This window comes from Lepidochelys kempii, chromosome 12 (assembly GCF_965140285.1).
Source record: "Lepidochelys kempii isolate rLepKem1 chromosome 12, rLepKem1.hap1, whole genome shotgun sequence".
NCBI classification, from domain to species: Eukaryota; Metazoa; Chordata; order Testudines; family Cheloniidae; genus Lepidochelys; species Lepidochelys kempii.
The window spans coordinates 40447238-40468534 of record NC_136391.1 but is presented as its reverse complement, the minus strand read 5'-3'; the positions used below and the strand labels follow the sequence as shown (position 1 = coordinate 40468534).

The following is a 21297-nucleotide window of genomic DNA, read 5'->3' as shown; positions in this document are numbered from 1 at the left end:
CCCCAGGCAGCTCTCACCTGGCCCCTTCCCGGCTGGCTCCTGGGCCGTTAGCCCCGGTCCCGCTCTTCACATAGCCCCGGCCGGGCTCTGAGCCCTTCTCCGCTAAGGGCCCGCGCCCGGGCAGTCCCCGAGCAGGCCGGGGGCGGCCCCGGGGGCAGGCAGCGCCTTACCGGAGACAGAGGGCCGGGGCCCGGAGAAGGAAGCGACCCGGGCCCTGGACCTCGTTGGAGCCGGCGCCCCGCCCCTGCGCGAGCGGAGATCCAGCCGCGACATCCGGGCAGCGGGGGCCGCCCTCCAGCGGGGCCCGGGGAACCAGGCCCGGGCGGGGCGGGCGGCCCCCCGCGGTCCCGGGGCGGGCTGCGAGCGGGGCGCCCGCGGGAGGCCGCAGCCGCCCTGGCCCGGCCCGGCCACCGTCCTCCGGCGCAGCCTCTTCCTCGCGCCCCGAAGGCTACGGCAGAGCGGAGGCGAGGCAGCCACGCCCCGGAAAGAGCCGCTCACGCGACTCTCCCGAGGCAGCCCCTGGGGGGGCCCCCGCGTCACGATAAATGAACCAATCCGATGGGCCCGCCCGCCGCCGCCGTCACCGCGCAGAACAACAGGCTCCGCCTCGCGCCCGCGCGCTAACGGGACGGAGGTCTTCCGTTGACGCCACGCGCGGCGTGCCTGTGTCACCCCGTGCGGGACTTTCCCTGCCGGGAGCCAGCCAATGGGGCGGCGCGGGGCGGCGGACCAATGGGCAGGCGCGTCTCAGCGGCGGGTGGGAGCGAGGCTGGCGGCGCTGGCGAGCCGGGGGCCGCAGCCGCCGAGGGAGGACGGAGCTTGGCGGGCCATGGAGCGCAGGGCGAGGAGGCGCCGCCGCGACAGCCGCAGCCCCGAGCACTAGAGCCGGCCGCCACCGCCGGGTCCCGACCGAGCAGCCGCTCCCAGCCGCCTGCGCTTCCCCGCGCCGGGGCCGCCGCCGCCGCCGGGCGGGTCCCGAGCCCCCTTCCCCGCCCGCCGCCTCCCCTATGCGGCGGGGCTGGAGGAGCCGGAGGCCTCGCTCGCCCGGGAGGCTGCAGCCGGGGGACGGCGTGTGAGGAGGGGCCGAGCCCTGCGCGCCCAGCACCGACCTGGGGTGAGGAGCGGGGCGAGCTGGGGGGGGGGCGAGTGGGGTTCGAGGTCGGGGAGCAGCGCGGGGTAGGAGAGAAGGGCCTCGGGGCGGGGAGCAGTGGGAGTCCCGTGGGGGGGGCAGGGGGCGCGTGCCGGGGGGGGCAGCCCCTCGGGGCGGGGGGTGGCAGTCCCGTAGGGGGGGAGGGGGCGCGTGCCGGGGGGGGCAGTCCCGTAGGGGGGGAGGGGGCGCGTGCCGGGGGGGGCAGTCCCGTAGGGGGGGTGGGGGCGCGTGCCGGGGGGGGCAGTCCCGTAGGGGGGGTGGGGGCGCGTGCGGGGGGGGGAAAGGATAGCCGTGCGGGGGGAGGGGCAGCCCCTCGGTGGGGGGGAGGGGCAGTAGCACTTGCTAGAAGAAACAATATGAAAAGTTGTCTGAAATGGTAATTTCCGTTTCCCATTTCATCATCCCTGGGTAGGCGTTAGCTCTGTTCGTGCAGAGGGGGAAGCTGATCTGCTTGAAGCCAGCAAGGCTCGTTGATCTGCATTTATTTTTTTCCTGTTTAATCTCTAAATTGCTCAGTATTTTTCTCCTTGGAAAAGCTTTTGTGCACTGGTGGAAGGGGTTGCACTCCAGCCTTGCCCCTTAGCAAAAAACAGCTGCACTTTGCCAGTCTAGAATTTACACCCCCCCTTAGTTCACGAGATTGATTGCATGTTTATAAAGGCAAATCGTGTCTCTTCCCCCTCCAAGAAGCCTGGAGGAGCTGAGCCCTGCAATGCCCTCTGCCCTTTTCCAGAGAGAGCAGCTGTCTTGTGAGGGTGGGGGTGTGTGTGGATTGAAAATCAGCCTGTTCATTGAGACACAAGAGCTGGTGTGTTTACAGATTGGCTTCTACACTAAGGTTGTAGATCTGTTTTGATATCTAGTTGCAGGAAAGGGCTCCCCTCCCTCCCCCTTTCTGTGGTTTTGTACACAAAGTGCTCACTTACTACCAGGAACCTGGCCCTATAGACAGTGAAAACAAATCCCAAACAGTATCCTTAAAGCAAAATTAATCTTCTGAGATGACTCCAGAAACTGGGCATAGACAGGATAGTTTTGTCAGTTAGACAAGGATGTTAAAGGGACAATGTCAACTTGAAAATCATATTTATTTGACTATTTAGTAACTGCTATAATTACTTGAAACTTCTGACTGAAGGAAGGTTGTTAATTACATGTTTTTCTGTGCTGTTTAATCAGTTTGACACACTTTTGTATATAGTCACATTCACTGTTTCCCATGTTCTTCCTTTTCTGGAAAGAAAGAAAGGAAAAAAAAAACCTTAGAAAGCAACCCGTGTGCATTTTAAAAAAGTTTTTTAAATGTGTCATGTTGTTTAAAGTGTGTTCTATCAGGAACTAGATTTTTTTGTCATTAGTTAATAAGGATTTTTAAGTTGATTCTGTCCCTTTCAAGTGGTAGAGGAGTCCCCAAATAAAAGGTGTACAGTGCGACACTTTTGAATGGTAACAGTGGGTTACAGTATAAATGCATAATTATTACAGAGAAAGTGAAATATGATCCATATTTGACTCCCTCTCCATGTCTGAATAGAGAAATTCTTAAGCATATTGTTTGATATGCTAATGAAACATCAGTGCTGAAGTGGTATGACCTGTTTTGTTCTTTGGGAAGGGTTCAGTTAGTGGCAGATCTTTCTATAGAGCAATCTGTATTTTTGTGTGGGAGGTTCTGTGGAACTCTATCTATTTGGGGCCACACAGATACTGATTACTCTTAGTAGTGAGTATTGGAGGAGGCCTAGGAATTTAGATACTACCTTCCTTGGCATGTTGGTTACTCTGTAGGTGTTTTGTGTTCTATGATTTGTTCAAGTGCTTTTGTTCTAGTGTGAAGCTGTTTCTTTAAATCTAAATGGTTGGTCCCATCTCCATCTTCTTATCTAAATGTGATCCAAATGATTAACTGAATTTTTCCTGTCTCCAAGGGGAGTTGTTTTTGGTAGCAGTGAAGTTAGAAATGTCCAGTTGTGAATCTCAAACTCGATATTCGTATACTTTTATTTTCCACTTATGCACCTCTTTCTAGTCTCATAATATTGTAATGTCTTTTATTTTTACTTTGACAGGTTGTCCCTATGTTGGTTTTGTGGGTGGGAGCATTGGTGAGAAGGAAATACAAATTTGCATTGATGTTATGGTGCTGGTTTTTTTGTATGTGTGACAGAGCACCTGTTTAGATTATACCTTTCAGTTTTAGAAGCAGCTTTGTATAATTTGAAAATGGATGAAAGGTAGCTGCTTAGAACATAAGTAGAATATAAAATAAAGTGGACAAAGTCTTGTATAGTTTCCCTCCTTTTGAGAGTTTTGTCGTGCACCCTTATGCTGTTCAGTAGAGCAGGCAAGTGTGTTTCTCTAGGGTCAGTGTAGACTAGTCACGTTGATCATACTGCACCAACGTTTGCTTCCTCGGTAAATGAGATGGATTACTTACTATAGGTGGTGGTTATTTTAACTGTGTAATTACACACAGAATAAAAAATGGCATTTTGTTCTATAAATATATTGGAAAGAAGGGTACTAAGATGGATACTTTTTTTTGCGTATAGTCCATTTTGTTTCCTTTAAGGCTTGGCAGTGTCATGTTTTTCAGATTTAGGCTTAAAATTTTTTGTCTGACTTTGTATCATAAAAAGCAGACCAATAGTTTACATACGTAAGCATCGTAACAGGATAATTTGAGACTCCTAGGTCTTACTGACCACCCAACTACATTTTGTCGCCTACAACGATGAATGTTATAGGACTTCTTTAGAGCCACTGAATAATGGAGGTAAATTAGAAAAAACTGCATTTTCAGCATTACTGTAAAGTGAAGAATCTGCACTATTTAAAAACTGCTTACACCATATGTATATTCTCATGGGTTCGAAAATAAATTTTTTTAGGGATGGGGCATTCCTCTTATTCTGGAGGTTCAGTAAAAATTGGAAGTTCTAATTACTATGGAAAAATTTTTCAAAGGAGACAAAAGTTGAAGGACAATCTGGCTCCAGGAGTGTGTTTTTTAGAACATTCCCAGGTGACAGTTTTCTGTTGTTTAAGAGCATTTCCCTCTCTCTCTCTCCTGTGTGGACTAGTTGAATTTCAGGTATTCCATGATGGACTGCAATATAGATTATAACTGTCCCTTGGTACTGAAATACTATGATGGTGGATTGCTTTGCAAATGCCTCACGGATACCAATAGATCCCACAACAGCAAATCCAATATGTTTGGAAATAGTTAGATCGGGGTGGGCAAACTTTTTGGGCCGAGGGCCACATCTGGGTGGGGAAATTGTATGCAGGGTTGGGGCAGGGGGTTGGGGTGTGGGATGGGGTGCAGGAACAGGCTCAGGACAGGGGATTGGGACAGAGGAGGGGTGCATTGTGCAGGTGGAGGCTCAGGGCAGGGGTGCAGGAGGGGTGTGGACTGTGGGAGGGAGCTCAGGGCAGGGGGTTGGGGTGTGACGGGGCTCAGGGCAGGGAGTTGGGGTGTGGGGTGCAGGAGAAGTTCGGGCTCCGGCCCAACGCTGCTTACCTAAAGTGGCTTCGGGGTGGTAGCGGCGCGCACCGGGGCCAGGGCAGGCTCCCTGCATGCCTGCCCTGGCCCCATGCCGTACTGTTCTGGGAAGCGGCCAGAATTATGTCCCTGCGTGGCTCTGGGGGAGGGTACAGCGCACAGGGCTCCGCGTGCTGCCCTTACCAGGCCTCCAAGTACCTCCCCCAAAGCTCCCATTGGCTGCGGTTCCCCGTTCCTGGCCAGTGGGAGTTGTGGGGGGGGCGGTGCCTGGAGGCAAGGGCAATGCACAGAGCCCTCTGCCCCCACCCACCAGGCCCCAGGTATGTGGTGCCGGCTGCTTCTGAGAGTGGCGCAGGGCTTGCGACACCACGGGGGGCAATCCTGCGGGCTGGATCCAAAGCCCTGAGGGGCCGGATCCAGCCCGCGGGCCGTAGTTTGCCCACCCCTGAGTTAGATGGTAGTTATTCTAATGGTATATTCATTGGCTGCTTTTTTTCTTCATTTTATTTAGCTGGTGAGAATGCAGTAAAGGCAGCTTGTCTGTTGTCATGCTAACATGTATGAGCATTACAGCTATTACACCTGTTAAATGAGATTAAGGAGAGAGATTCCTTTTCTCCTTAGTTAAGGTTGAGATTAGTGTTTTATTATAAACTTTAATTGTACTTAATTTAAACCAATTTGTTTGAAATTTTGCAGGGACGAATACATATGCTGCTTTTAAATATGTTCTTTTGCAACTAGATTGAGCATGGGCATGTAGTTTCTGTATCTGGGGCTACAACATACCTCTTAAGGTCTGAGCCAAGGATTATATAACTTATGTGCCATGGGTGCAGGGTAGTGAGAAATCATATGGACTCGAATTACTTGATGTCACAGGCACACAGTACACAAAGTGGATTTATACAGCCATGGGCTTATTAAAACCTCCTTAATCAAAATGTTTCTATTTTACATTGTAATATGCAGTGGGTTATGAGGATGGAAAGTTGTTAATACTTGAGGTCAGAGTTAATGCTGTTCGACTTTAACAGCACCTTGAATTTTCAGACTTTTATAATGTTGAGAAAATTACAGCGTTTTCAAGTAACTTCCCTTATGTAATTAAGATAGTTGTAATCTTAATTTCAGGTTATTGAAGCCTTTTGTTTGATAATATGTCAGTTCATCCTTACTATTCACTTGTGACCCAGTTGTGAGTGGTGTCCACCTGTAATAAATACAATTAATCTTTACAAACTTACAAAACAAACAAAGTCACTTAAATGCTAATAGAAGAGGAAAACCTGTCCAAAACATTCTCTGGTGAAAAAGGCAAGCAGCATTACTTCAGTTTGTGAAACTTCCACCGCCTGAGTGAGCTATCTCCAAATCTGCTTTAGTTTTTATCCTGCAAGTAGGATGCCAATCCCATAAAAGATCCATACCACTTGACTGATGAGAGACTGCTGCTTCATTTATTTGAGCAAAATATTTTTTAAAGATGGTGTTAAGTTCTGTGGCTCCAAGAGTAACTTTAAGTCCTCACACACAAAAGATCTTGCTTTGATCTGATGGCTTTCAAGATTCATTTCCCATCATTGAGATCCATTAAGACTGTTAGTGGCATCTTCAAACTCTTTTTTTCTTTACATGAGTCCTTAGGATGCTTGTCTGTGTTTGAGTTCTTTTTAATAACTAAAATGAGTAATTTGGGAATGAGAGAGAAAATTCAGTCAGTGTTATCAGAAGCTTCTGTTACCAAGAATCCCACTGTTTACTCTTATTTCCTGCCTCTTCTATTCTTTGAGGCTTCCTAGAGATTTTAGGCAAGCTATCCAATAGTCTCAGATGTGGGGATGGTTGAACACTTACATATACTTTAGCTAAGCTAACCGCTCCAGGCCAATGGGGGCTGCGGGAAGTTGCGCAGGCCAAGGGACGTGCTGGCTGCCGCTTCCCGCAGCCCCCATTGGCCTGGAGCGGCGAACAGTGGCCAGTGGGAGCCGCAATCGGCCGAACCTGCGGACGCGGCAGGTAAACAAACCGGTCCGGCGCGCTAGGGGCTTTCCCTGAACAAGCGGCGGACCAGCTTTGAGAACCACTGCTATAAGGAGCTCTGTTGTCCTGCACCATACGGTGAAATAGATTGGGAAGAACCATGCAGTATATGCTATCAGTTGGGAAGGCCTCTGGCCTCATTCAGTCACTGTATTCCCTCTCTGTTCTTGCTGCTACAGTTGGTTCACAAGCTCTTATGAATAGGAAACACTGGCTTAGGTTTTTGTTGATCCTCAGAGCTTTGATAATACGAATGTACAAACTCTCAGCAGGTTTCAGAGCTCTCCTTAGAGAAATGGATCCATTTCTGCTTAGTCCTCATCTTTCCTTATAAGTTCATGTGAATAAGTCTTTAATTGTTCCAGTCAGTGGATTAACAAGAGTGAGAAGAGGCCAAAAATGCAATGAGTTCAGGTTTAGAATTTAGCAGATGCTACCCCACGTAAATGAAGTGTGCAATAGCCCTTTATACCATGGGTGAGTAAGGGCTCAGAGTGAATTAGCGCTTGTAGCTAGAAGAAAGTGTTGGTTATTTTCTAGGTCAGGGTTGAAGTCATTGTCAGGGTGGTGATGTGAAGCATATTACTGTCTGCATTGTCCCTGCCATATGGATAAATGTAAGACTTATGTTTGCTGTACTGCCCTTGGCATTCATGCACTGAATTATTTATCCTCCAGAAATCTATAGGCAGTCTTTCCCCTTATTTTAAGGAAGCCAAACTGTATATGTTCAGTATTTTAAAATAAGATCTCCTCTTCATATAAAATCAGTAGTTTGCCTATCTTTAAATGTAATACTATTTGGTTTACTAAAATAATGCAATATTTTATGAAAACATTGAAAAACACTAAATGAATTCTGCCTTTCAACTTCCTTGAGATCAGGCCTGTGCAAGGCTGCTGCTTTTTTATATTGGTTAAAAAAAGTTTTCTACTAACTGTGGCCTTGGAAGGAGAGTGGGGATTATAAATGGAAGTTATCCCGATATGGAGTGGAGAAAACTGACCTTTTCACCAGGATTGACAATTTCCCGGGAAAAATTAGTTTAGGATAGGGCACTGGTAAATACTGGTTTAAACCCCATTGAAACTGGGGAGAATAAAATGATTATTAGAATATACTGATGAAAATTACTGAAAAATATTTAGCAATTTGATAATAGTTTTGTAGTATATAAAATATGTATATAATATTGAAATGAGTCATTGCACACACAACTTGCTTGAGAAAATACGAAACCAAATGTATACAGACATTGATCTTTTTTCAGAGGGGCAGCCGTGGTAGTCTGTATCCGCAAAAAGAAAAGGAGGACTTGCACTCTAAGGTGCCACAAGTCCTTTTTTTTTTTTTTAATACAGACATTGATGTTCAGTATTATATTGCATATATTAGTATTATGCCTACTGCTGTTTTACTTATTTGTACAACTCTAAATTAATTTCCAAATCTACTGCCTCATATAACCACAATTTGAATATGTGGTTAGAACTAAGTGTAATGTGGTGTGCAGTAATGAAGCAGTTTTTAAAATAAAAACCATGATTTTACCTGATAAAACCCACTTCTGGTAAATACCTACCATCCATGGTTTTCTTCCTACCTGCTTAGGAATGCTTCTCTTTCCATTTAGATTGCCTTTGACTTGCTCCATGAATAGGAAGTGTTAAGGTGATTCTTGTTTGTGGCAATTTTCAGACTTTGGACCCATGGTGTTCTCTTCTATAGGGAGCTGCCATGGGACATTTAAATGCATCTAGCTAATGAAAACAAGAACTTTGAAGATGTGCTAGAGAAGCTGGTTCCCACATTTTTTATAGTGTTGACTGACTTTTTCCAGTATAATCATATTTAGAATAAATCTAAAATAGTTTTTCATTTAGAGCTGCATGAAGCTGTAAAAACTTTATCATTAATCATAAGTGCTTTCTGGATTAGTCTTAAATGGAGTACTTACTAGGTCTGAGGTGAAGAGATCATTACCCTTTTAAGAAATTAACCACAGGTAGCAAATTGTCCCTAAATGCGATTTGACATCCTATGTAACAGGAGATTGAAAAGTTAGTAGTTTTGAAAATATTTTGTGTTGCTTCAATAAATTACACTGGAATTTATGAACAGAGTACAAATTTTCAGAAAATATTGATTCTCCACTGTACATTTTTTGAATAATTTTTTACTGATGAAATTATGAAATCAGGTGTGTGGGAACTTGCATTATTGAATATAAGATGTTTACATGCAGCTCTGGGTGCCTTCGTGGTTGTTTAAAATAACAAATTATACAGGAATAATTTCCAAGTAGCATAATGAGCCCTCACATAAAGGGCAATTAACTGGTCAGTTCAAAGCAACAAAAAACCCTCTCTCACTTAACGCCCTAATGCCCACACGTAGGCTTGGTCTACACGCACAAGTTTCACCAGTGCAACTTCTGGGTAGACATGCCCCCAAATGCTAGCAATAGATGGTTTTTACAGTATGCCATAAAGGTAAACTGATTCAGACTTTTTTTAGATTAAGATAGAAGCAAGTTAGAGCCAAAGAGCCCTTCTGGAGAATATCCTATCAACAGCTTGCTTGCCTTGTACACCAAGGGGATGACAGCTGTGGTGTGAGGGCTGACTGCAGCTGTGGCAATATATTGAGAGAAATGGTCTCTCAAGTATACTTTACAGGGTCCAATCTAGTACCCATCTCCACATGCAAACCAATAGATGGTCAATGCAGATTGTGGAATGCTGGTGTAGTCATAAAAAGATGCACTGCTTACTAAGCAGACTGCTGCATTCTGCTCCTACTTCAGTTTTCCAAGGGACTACAGTTGTAGCCTTGTGTAGAGATCATTGCTGTGAAGACAAATGTGTGGATAAGAGTAGCAAGGTCTGTGTCTCAGAGGAAAAGATTGTTGCTTACTGGGCGGGTGCAGATGGGAAGATCATCCTGGTCACTGCTGTATTAAGGCAGTCTAAAAACAACCCAAGTAACCTGGGTTGCCAAACACCATTACCGTGTTACATCTGCAGTATTCTTTGGCGACTTCTCACAACCCACAATCGCCTCATTTTTTTTCTGGATTGAACTTCAGTCAGCTTGCCCCCATCCATACTCCATCTCAGCTAGACATTGACAAAGGTGCTTAACCATATTGTCTGGGTTGCATAAGGCAGACATAATGCAGGGTGGCTTTGCATACTGTCATGTCTCTAACCTTGATAACAGCTCCATATACATCTTGAATAAGAACACTTAGGGGTGGTAGAGTGGTTGTCCACAGCTATCCATTTTTATCAGAGAAAAGAACAAAGTCTCAAGAACAGCCCCATCTGCTCCTGCTAGGGCAGGGGTAGGCAACTTGTGGCACGCAAGCTGATTTTCAGTGGTACTCACGCTGCCCGGGTCCTGGCCACCGGTCCGGGGGGGGGCTCTGCATTTTAATTTAATTTTAAGTGAAGTTTCGTAAACATTTGAAAAACCTTATTTACTTTACATAGAACAATAGTTTAGTTATATATTATAGACTTCTAGAAAGAGACCTTCTAAAAACGTTAAAATGTATTACTGGGATGCAAAACCTTAAATTAGCATGAATAAATGCTATAAATAATAAAATGGATAAATGAAGACTCGGCACACCACCGACTGTTGTGCTAGGGTCTTGAGGCCAGCGAATAACACCTCTTGATCAATTCCATGAGACAGCTGATGGGTGTAATAGAGACTTAGTGCTTGTCTACACCGGCACTTTACAGCGCGGCAACTTTCTCGGGTGTGAAAAACCACCCCCCGAGCGCTGCAAGTGGCCACGCTGTAAAGCGCCGGTGTAGACAGTGCACCAGTGCTGGAAGCTACACGCCCCTCGTGGAGGTGGGTTTTTTAGAGTGCTGGGAGACTGTCTCTCAGCTCTCTGCCACAACTGCACAAGCCACGTTAAAGCACTGTAACAGTGCCAGTGTAGACAAGCCCTTAGTCTTGATCTTCACCCGTCGCTAGACGTGATCATTGACCAATGCAGTTTCTGTGCCACACCCAGTTCTCCAATCAGAATGACAAGGGGCAAGGAGATCTGATGCATTTAGATACTGAGAGTTGGCTTACCACCTCCATTTCAGTAATGTGACACAGAAATGTGAAGCTGAATTAACAGATTCAGAGATTTTAAGAGTAGAAGGGACCAATCATTAATTACCTTCTGTGATGCTCTGTACCTTGGGGGAACACCCAGCATCCTCATGTTCATCCTTGTATGATTGTGTGGTATCCAATGCAAAGTTTGTCATGTTGGGTGTTTTCGGAAGGTTCATGATGCATTGAGCATTGTTATAGTAATGTTATGGGTTGTAATTTCATGTATATAGTTATGAGGCTGAAAATGTGCCCTCATGGCTTAAAACAAGACCTGGCAAAACTTTCCAGAAGCAGAGGGGCAGTTCACACTTCATCAGGGCATGTATGGGACAAACCCAGCCCAGCCTTCCAGGAACAAAGGATGCCGGCCTAGGCAGCAACAAAGGATCTGTTGGACTCTTGAGTGAATCACCCCCTTTCCCTTGGTCAGTTTGGTACTATGATGAGGTAATGCTCACCTGACTCTGAAAGGGGTGAGGGGCAAAGCCAAGAGGGAAGAAAGAATGTGATAAAAGGGAGAGATGTTTGCCATGCTTGCTCTCTTCTTCCACCTCCAACTACAGAAGTGGTTCTCAAACTTTTGTACTGGTGGCCACTTTTGCATAGCAAGCCTCTGAGGATGACCCCCTTATAAATTAAAAACACTTTTTAATATATTTAACACCATTATAAATGCTGGCGGCAAAGCAGAGTTTGGGGTGGAGGCTGACAGCTTGCGACCTCCCATGTAATAATCGTGCGGCCCCTTGAGGGGTCCCAACCTCCAGACTGAGAACCCCTGATCTACAGACATCACCACCAGGTGACTGAAGCACTGATCAAAGGGGAGTCCCTGGCTGAAGGGCAACCAGCCAGCCTGTGATGAGAAGCATCTAAGTTTGTAAGAGCACTGAAAGTGTTAAGATCAGCTTAGAATGCGTTTTGCTTTTATTTCATTTAACCAAATCTGACTTGTGCTTTGACTTATAATAATTTAAAATCTATCTTTTGTAGTTAATAAATTTGTTTGTTCTACCTGAAGCAGTGTGTTTTGTTGGAAGCGTGTCAGAGACTCCCCTTGGGATAACAAGCCTGGTACATAACAATTTCTCTGTTAAATTGGCAAACTCATATAAGCTTGCAGCGTCCAGCAGGCATATCTGGACACTGCAAGACGGAGGTTCCTAGGGTTGTGTCCGGGAACAGAGATTTTGGCTAGTGTCATTCGGTTGCACAATCCAAGCAGCAGCTGGCCAAGAGTGCTCACTCACATAGCTGGGAGCAACTTACATGCTAGAGGCTGTGTGTGAACAACCCAGGAGTGGGTGTTCTCACAGCAGAGCAGGGTAAAGCTGGCTTCCGGAGTCGAGGACTGGAGTGACCTAGCAGATCGATCACTGGTCCAGACAACATTAGGGGAACGTCACACCCTCCCTGTTAGAAATGTGCATCTTATTTCTGGTCTGAGGTTGTTTAGCTTCAGCTTCCAGCCTTTGCATTTTGTCATGCCTTTTTCTGCTAGAATAAGGAGATGTTATATTTGATGATATATGTTACATCTCTTTCTAATGTAGGTACTTGCAGACTGTGATCAAGTTGCCTCTTAATCTTTTCTTGGATAAACCAAATAGTTTGACCTCCTTAGATGTCTCCCTATAAGGCATGTTTTGAAAACCTGGAATCATTCTTTTGTAGCACTTTTCTGAACCCTTTCCAGTTTGTTAATACTGGACAATAACTGGCCAGATCATTATTCTACGATGGTTTCATGAGCAAAGGCTGTAGCAATCCTTTTTTCAAAGCGAATAGGCATTCTGTCCATCCCGAGAGGTTTTAAAAATATCCACTGATAACAGACCCAGTGTTTTCCAACTTGCCGTCACCATCTAGGAAAGACGTAGATACAAAGCTCAGCTTGTGGCATGAATTTTTCTTAACACCTCCCTTGCTTCTGCAAGCTGACACTGGCCAAAACTCAGAAGGTTTAGTATTTACATTTACCTCCCTGCAGAATATTCCTGTGTCCCACAGGTGCAGATGGCTTGCATTGAATCTGAACAATTGTTTGCTTTGAATGAGGCTTGAGAATTTGCCAGGTCCCAGCTGGGAATGGGGTACTCATTGAGATGCAGGTGCAATGCCCTGGTGAAAAGCTCTGTCTGCTTTTTCTGCTGCAGCAGCAGCCCTCTTGCTTGGTGTTGTCTCTGGATCCTTCTCAGCTTTTCAGGTCTGTGATAAATTTGAAAGCCCTTCTACTGCCTGGTGCTGGAAGTAAGAAGGAATTTCCTTTCAACACCCCAATCCCAGAACCCTCCTGACTTTTGGAGTGGGAGTTTGAGGACCTCTACCTCCAATCTGTTTTTTGGCTCGTCCTCCTTTGTGACTAGCTCTAATGCAGAGGTGTTAACTGGTTCTTGGTGATGGGCCAATTACCATTTCAGTTAGTCCTCATCTGAGAGAAAAAGGTCACAGGCGCAAAAGTTAAATTTTGTGGTCCTTTCCAAGTGCGATGTTGCGTGTCTTTAAGTTAAATGTTGAATTTAAAAAAAAAAAATGCATTGAGGTGTCCTCCCTTCTGTCCATTAGCTCTACCCACGATGCCTTCCTCACTATAACTGGTCCCCTAACATCTTGTGTTATCTCTTTCCCCTCTCCTTTTGGGATTTTCCCTGTCCCTTCCCTAATTTGGAATTCTCACACCCCACCCCCAATTCTTTGCCTTACCTTCCTGAGATGATTCCCCTCTTGTCCCCTCACTGCCTTGTGATCATCCTTTGTATCTCTTCCCCCTCACCCTGGGGCACAGCTGCAGTTGTGCTAGGAGGTAAAGGAGGGGAGATACTAGTAAGAAGCATCTTTGCTTTTATCCCCAGCTGGATGGTATGGTGGCTACTTGGTAATGGGGTGTGTGTTTGGCACGGCTGGCTAAATTGCCTGGGTCTAGTTAGGCGTGAGCTCCCGTCTCTAGCTTTGCTCCAAGATGTAGCTGCAGGCTGGTCCTCGCGCACTGGTCCTGTTTGATGCCCTTGCTCCAGTACTTTCCTCTACGTTTTCTGAAGCAGCAGAATGATTCTTGTTTTTATTGCTACTCAGAGTAAGTTGTAGAAGTGAAACTGACTAGTTTGAGTAACAGAAGAGGCATGAAGAGGCCTTGAAGACTGCAGTGCATTTTCCACATTGACTTTTCTTGCAATTTGAAGTCACTTTCAAAAATGCAGGCTTAAATTTTGCAAAATTTGGTGGGCTAAAAAACGGCCAGTGACAGCAGCCGTGGGGGAGCTAGTGTAGACAGGCCCGGGTAGCACCTGAAGTCCCGTCTGCACTAGTACTCCCACTGCTGAAGCTGTTGGTGAGAACCTTTTTTAAAGAACAGGCTAGTGTGACCAGAGTCTCGGCTGCACCTCCACGGACATTACTGTTATGAAGTAGTAGGTGTGATGGTTGAGATTAACAAGAACCCTGCTGTCCAGTCACTTCAGAGAGCTGGAATCTTGTCCATTTCTTGCTGATTCATCAGAGTGAAACAGAAGAATGGGGTGGTCTGGCACAACAGACAGCATTCTGGATGGTGTGGTTTGTATTGCACTGTCCAGAATACTGGATGCTACTGTTAATGTGCTCCTTGTTTCTGGATAGTTTTTTTTTTTTCATTACCCTAGGCTCCCCTTGGGGTTTACCTCAACCTGCTAACGAATGTGAAAACTGCAAACTGCCTTATATTCACTAGGATTTTGTCATGTTACCATATGTTAGCTAATGATTGGTAAGATATCTTTTTTTTTTTTCCTAGCGGGATGCACCCCAACAGTGTAAGGATGAGAGCTTGCTCCCTGCAAAGCTCCCTTGCTACCTTGAAAAGGCATCTTGTGATGAGAGGGGGACAGGCCTGCTCACATCCACTAACTTCCAGGAAGTTTGTGCTGAGTAAAGAGACTGTTCACTTATGAGTTAAAGTGACCACTTAGCTCACTAGGATTCTCCTGCTTGGGGAGGAGAATTGTGAGGCAGGTTTAAAAGTGAATTTTGATCCTTGCCATTACAAGATCTTTACTTTTTTTACATGTTTAAAATGTACATTTTTCTTCAGATTGAGCAAAACACTTCTGTTCCTCTTGTAACACTGTAGAAAATAGTTTCATTAGAAGGCAAACTATAGCAGTTATTGCAGGGTTTTTAAATAGTCCTAGCAACTGCTGCTGTAGTGAAGTTTGCAGTTTGATTTTTCTGTATGTAATCTCTGGTAGCTCTTACTTTCACTGCATCAGACAGAGAGGGTTCTACGTGTCGTTGTTTGCAAAGGAAACTGGGGAGGGAGATTTTTAGTTACCAGTTATTATGGATGGTACTGATTTCAGTGACTAGATTCGTTGAAATATCTGCAATGCTGCTGTGGGTCCTGCAGCAAATGATCGTAGGGGAAGATGGGCGGAGTATGACTGGAAAACGCAACTGGATGTGCACGTTTACTGTTTGTAAGTAACCGCCTTTCTACTGCAAAACTACTGTTAAGCCCCTCTGATAGCTTTTAACACAACTTGCCTTTTTTCACTGAAATATGCTTGACAAATGTTTTTTCCATAGATGTAGAAATATAAAATGATGCTGCAGACAAATTTCTATTCTCCTATAGGGTATTACTACATTCACTATGCTGAAGTCAAACATCAAGGAAGGTAACTTGCTTTAGGGCTAGCCTATGAGCAGTTTTGTTTACAGGGTGGAGTGAATTGTGATTTTTCTCTCTACAATAAAATCCTGAAGATTCAAGCACTGTTGTTATTTTTTGGGGGAGGAGGGGATGGGAAGAGTGGGCAGTCACTGGTCTGCTGAACTGTTTTTTATATTTCAGTAAAATAAGCGTGTATTTTCTAGTTTTTAAACTGAATACCATGAATACCGTTGTGCAGAACATTAAATGAAACCTGTCCAGTATGAGTTGTAACTAGTTAAAACGAGTCATTATTCCAGTTCAGCCAAATCTGTATGAATATTCTGAGTGGCTCTACCTCTAAAATTCAAAATGTTTTCTTCCTTGATGGAAAGTCATGAAAATTATAGGATCACAACACCTAAATCATGCAACTTTATAACCCGTTTAAAAAAAAAAAACAACCCCACCCCAAAACCACCCTCCTCTTCTAAAAGATGTATGCATTGTCTGACTGTATGTCAGTTTTGAATATTTTTGTTCCACTCTCAGTTCTTATCTGGCAGCTTTACATTTTTTATTCCAAATGGGTAAGAACTTGAAAATGCCACTGCTGTCCTCAATCACTGATTAGTGCATAAACTGCTTAACTTAACCTTTCGCTTATTGGTGTCATCATACATGTATGTAGTTAAGGATTTTATCCTGAAACGCCTTGAAAATGTTCCTGCATTTGCATGTATTGTCATGGAGAATAATTTTCATTTAACTGTAGTTTGCTTTATATTTTCTCCCTGGTTGCTATAGAAACCCAGCCCAATGTGGCACTGACTGCTAACAAGAGCTAGGTTATATGTTGCTTTTATAATGGACCTCTGTTAATCATGCTGCAGTTCGCAGTGAGGGAATCGTGATTATTTGCGGGAGGTATATTTAATTCATAAAACTGTAAAATGCCCAGATTACTTAAACACATTTGAGAAATCTAAGTATTAAGCGGTTCTCTTTTCGTGTTGCAGTTTGGTCACAAGAATTGAGTAGATATCTGAAATGGCTCTGGAATTTTTGTAGCATTTATTTTTATGTCAGAATTTGAAACATCAAATTTTGCTTAAATTAATAATTTAATAGCTTAACTAGTAATGTTCTTTTCTGACTGTGGTCCCATTTAAGATTGTAACATTCTGAAACACAGAAGCAAGACAAAACATTTACTATACCAATCTAATAAAACTGACTTTTTCATAATAAATCATTTGTCTTCATTTGGGTGTTATCATAGAATATCAGGGTTGCAAGGGACCTCAGGAAGTCATCTAGTCCAACCCCCTGCTCAAAGCAGGACCAATCCCTAACTAAATCATCCCAGCCAGGGCTTTGTCAAGCCTGACCTTAAAAACCTCAAAGGAAGGAGATTCCACCACCTCCCTAGGTAACGCATTCCAGTGCTTCACCACCCTCCTAGTGAAAAAGTTTTTCCTAATATCCAACCTAAACCTCCCCCACTGCAACTTGAGATCATTGCTGTTGGATAAAAATCTTCCCTACCAGAATAACCTTTGCCTCTGAAAACAGTGCACTTTGAAAGGTCTAGCAGAGTGAGGCTGAAGCAGAAAATCATGCTTATGAAAGAGGAAATGTTTCGTTTCATCTAATAACAAAATGGGACTTGTTGAGGTCACTTCTAGTCTTATTTTCCAACTGCCTCAATAGGATTTTGGTTCTATTTTGCTCCCCTCACTGCTGACATCCCTGCCACAGTCTGTTTTCTACCACAGCTGCTGTTCTCCTGAACTCTTCTTACCTTTCCATTTGATTTAGTTCCAGCAATGAACTCCCATGCCTAGAAAAAGCAGATGTGGAGATTTTGCATGTCCACTGCAGCTGGCAGTAGCAAGGTCATTTTACAGTTTCAGCTGTCAGGACAGTGAGCCAACCCAGAGGCAACAATGGAACCGATTTGGGAGGTACCCTACCATCAGGCCTACAATACTAAACCCCAGTGGGTGGAACCAGTAGAGTAGGCAAGGAGTGTGATCTTCAGAGTGCATTGCAAGACATTTATGTGGACCTCTCCTGAAGGTGTTGGTAGAGCGGGGAAGGCTTATTCTCTTGTAGTTGTAGAATTGGGCAGCTTCTCTTTTAATATGATTTACATATCAATTTAGGATCATTATGGTATGCTTTTTCTGAATTACACATGCCCCTGAAAAATAGCTAAGCATGCTATATGCACAGAAAAATAAAGACAAGACATTCACACTGGGTAATGACTCTTTGCCTTGTACAGCTCAGGACACACTATTAACCCTTTACAGATATTTACTATGATTAATTAATTTGGTTAAACTGAGAACTGCAAGTAAATTCTGTACTATCTCCTCCTTCCGGAACCTTGCAGCCCTCCTGAACTATGACATGGTGCTCCATCACAAAACAACCTTGCCAACCTCCCTTTTCTTCCTGTCTGTCCTGGGTCTGCCCCCACTTTTCCTTCCTATTCCTGTTCACATCTAGATTATGAGAGGACTGCATTCACATGAAGGCAAAACAACCACTTGGAGGAAAAGTGCTGTTTTTCTTATTTCTCCCTGGGTACCCCAATGTTTGGAATGTCTGGGGAGAAATAAGAACTGATATCCCGAAACGTTGCTGTTGTCTGTCTCTCAGCCACTGATATTTGAACCAATTGACATAGTCCTTGAAAAGGGCAGAGGCATGTATCCTTGCAGTACTCTATGCAGTCAATCAATATGGAGACTCCACAGCTTGCAAATCCTCCCTTGCTCTAGAAGGCAGTGTTCTGGAGTTGAGTGAACTCCTCTTATTTCTTGATCTAAGCACTTTTTGGCAAGAACCGTAAGCCTTTAATGTAGTAGCATGAATTTAAGAGTGTCTTCCAAAGCCACACACCACAAGCCAATCTTCATCTTTGTTCAGATGTTCAAGAAAACTAGTGTGTGATATACTGATAGAATGAAGGGGGTGCCTAAGGAACTATTAAACCGCATGTGGTCCACTTGCAAAAAGAATTATAAGGTATTAAAACTAAAAATGAATGAACTATAAACATTCATAACTGTCACAATTATTGCTTCAGTCATTTATTATGAGAATTCTGTAAGATTGGCATCTATTCTGAAGTACTTCTAAAAAATTAAGTTTTGTCATAAGTTAGCATAAAAACAAATGGTGATAATATATATAAGGGGTTTAGGGTAGATCGTGGGTGCCGTGGGGAGGGCTGTTAGAGTGGAGTCATGTTTATTTCCTATGCATCTATACCACCATTTTCTTAGCCTTTTGTTTTCCTCCAATATGGGAGAATAATTAATTAGACTGTCTGTAATATCTGTAATGCAGTGTATTAGGTATATGGAATAGTTTTGTCATCTCTTTGGACCAAATGACAGCAGCACACATGAGAAGTGGAAATTCCGTACTGCACACACCACACACATAAGGGAAGGGGGAGGTGCTGACTTAATTGTAATAGACTAGATAAGAAGTTCTAACCTCTTTGAACTCTATTCTGTGTTAATAGATGTGATCCACCTCAGAGCACCATTGCTTGTTTACATACCTTTCAATGCATAGTATTGACAAAAGAATGCTTTTTTGATTACTACAAAAGACAAATTGTGACTTTAGAATCTGTGGCCCCAAACCAGAGTCCGAACTTTAGAAAATGTCTAAAAATAAGACTTCAACCATTGCTGATATTGTTCTTTTCAACTCATGTTAGGTCTGCAGTGCACATTTCCTCTTTCAAATGTCACGACTTACATTTTCAGAAGTGAGCAAGATTTGGGGTACATCAGTGATTGGCTGTAAAATTTGAGAGATGTTAAAGGGGGCTAATTTTAAGGGCAGATGAGAGTACTTTCTGAAAACCATCTCCTTTTAAGTTCACTTCTGAAAATTTAAGCTATAATTCTTGCAGAAGTGGAATGTTTAGTTTTATTAAAATTCCAGGTAGCATAAATTACTTCAATTTGACATGTTCAAAACAGAACTTGAGAGATTTTGTTATACAGAAAAGTAATTAATTTTTTAAAAAAAATATGTAACAGTTTGTAGACAGGGAAATGTTAAGGAGTTAATTTTGATCTGGAGTTAAGGTGAACTGTTTCCTGATACTAAGAGCAAGGTTTTTATAGGCCAGGATACTGTATTTGTAAAAAAAAAAAAAAAATGCAGACCATAATATATGTATTTCAAAGAGAGGATGTCAGTGTGGCTTGATTGTGCAGTCTTTTAAAAACTTATTTTAAAAAATGACTCCTCTGTTTAGGATAGAAATGACTATAAATGGCAGTTTATTTGGGGAGGCAGCTAGCTCAGGTTGGGGTAAAGACCATAAAGAATGCAACTTAACTAGCCAATGCTCGAGGCAGTTTTTTTCAAGCATGCATTTGAAGAGGGTGACTTGACAGAATGACGGTATAGCCATAGTTGCTTACATATATTAACAGATGCTGCGCTCAAGCTAATTTATGTGGAACTCACTAAGTAGATCCATTTAACAGAGTATTTTGCAAGAATTTATTTATTCGGTAAGCAAATAAAATAGTGGAATAGTCTGGCTAGGCCAAGTGAGTATATTTGGCTCTGACTGGAACTCCATTGAAAACTAACTGTTGGTACAAGGGAAACAATTTTTGAAACCTTCTGTCAAATAGGAAATTCTCAGAATTAAATTTGCTTTCAAGTCTGACAGCTAAACAACCTGTCATTTTGATGGCCATGTTAATTGGATTCTGGTGACTTTTACCCCTCTTACACCAGCTCCTGCTTTGAAGGCTATGCTTAACCCTGTGTTCTGTAGTACATGGTTTGGAATGGAGGGATATAATCTGACCTAGAAATATTTCTGCTTTTACTGTTGATGGTACATATGTGCAAGGCAAGAAGAGAATGTTAGTCTTGTCTGTGCTTTAGGCTGAAAGAGACTATGTTGCTGTTACAGTAGATAGGCTTTATAAAATCAACAGTGAATCTTTTCTCCAGAAGAGAGAGAACAGTATTGCAAGGCAAGATGCTCTATGAAGAGATCACTGTTCTGTGACTTTCCCATGCAAGCTTATCAAGTTTGAAAAGTTCTCTTAATTTGTATGAACTTGGGGACAAAAGGGTTTTTAGTTAGTTGCTGAGCACGTGATAGCACTAATTGTTGTAACTATCTGTACAAATAATTTTTATCTCTTCTGTATTTTCTAGACAAAACTAAATTTAAAATGTGATTTGCCCATGTCATGTCTGGGTTGCTGGGCTACAGACATTCATTTACAAATGCTCATTTGGTTGTAGTTTGGTGTTTGTTTTTTGAGGGGAAGAAGATAATGTGCTTCAGTTTGGCAGCTAGCCTGCAAACTATGTAACAGAGCTCTTGAAGATCTTCATATTACTTTTCCTAGCATGATTTTCTTGATTAGCAGAACAGCTTGCTACACTCAAATCCATTTTTGTCCCAAATAGATTCTAATACCATAATCAAGCAGCACTAAGTTTATAAAATATGTTCGAAGTGATAGTTTCCCTTATTAGTTTCTACAAAACAATAAAAAAGTATCCACTAAGTTATTTCTAAAGCGCTTTATTTGTGGTAGCAACCATGAGAATGCTAGTATAGACAGGGCACAGGTGGCCACTGGTGTTTTTAATTACCTTGGCTTAGACAGCATAGTGGTAAAAATGCTGATGATAGGTCAGAAGTAGATTTCCCACTCTTGTTCCCATTAGTGGAGGGAATTTCAATTATGAGAAACTTTAAGAAAGTCCAGTGTAGACAATGCCTGCCTGAGTAAGTTCATAGTATTGGGTAGCTTTGGTATTAACAT

General features: G+C 43.5%; 1 protein-coding gene across 6 annotated transcripts in view; it reads left to right on the top strand.

Moving 5' to 3' along the window:
- Positions 1-748: 748 nt before the first annotated feature.
- Positions 749-21297, top strand: part of ANKRD11 (ankyrin repeat domain 11) — a 232036-nt gene continuing 211487 nt past the window's right edge. For all 6 annotated transcript variants that reach the window (XR_012154550.2, XM_073308239.2, XM_073308240.2 and 3 more), the window contains exon 1: positions 749-1114. The gene's annotated coding sequence lies outside the window, so the exon portion shown is untranslated. The remainder of the gene's footprint in view (positions 1115-21297) is intronic.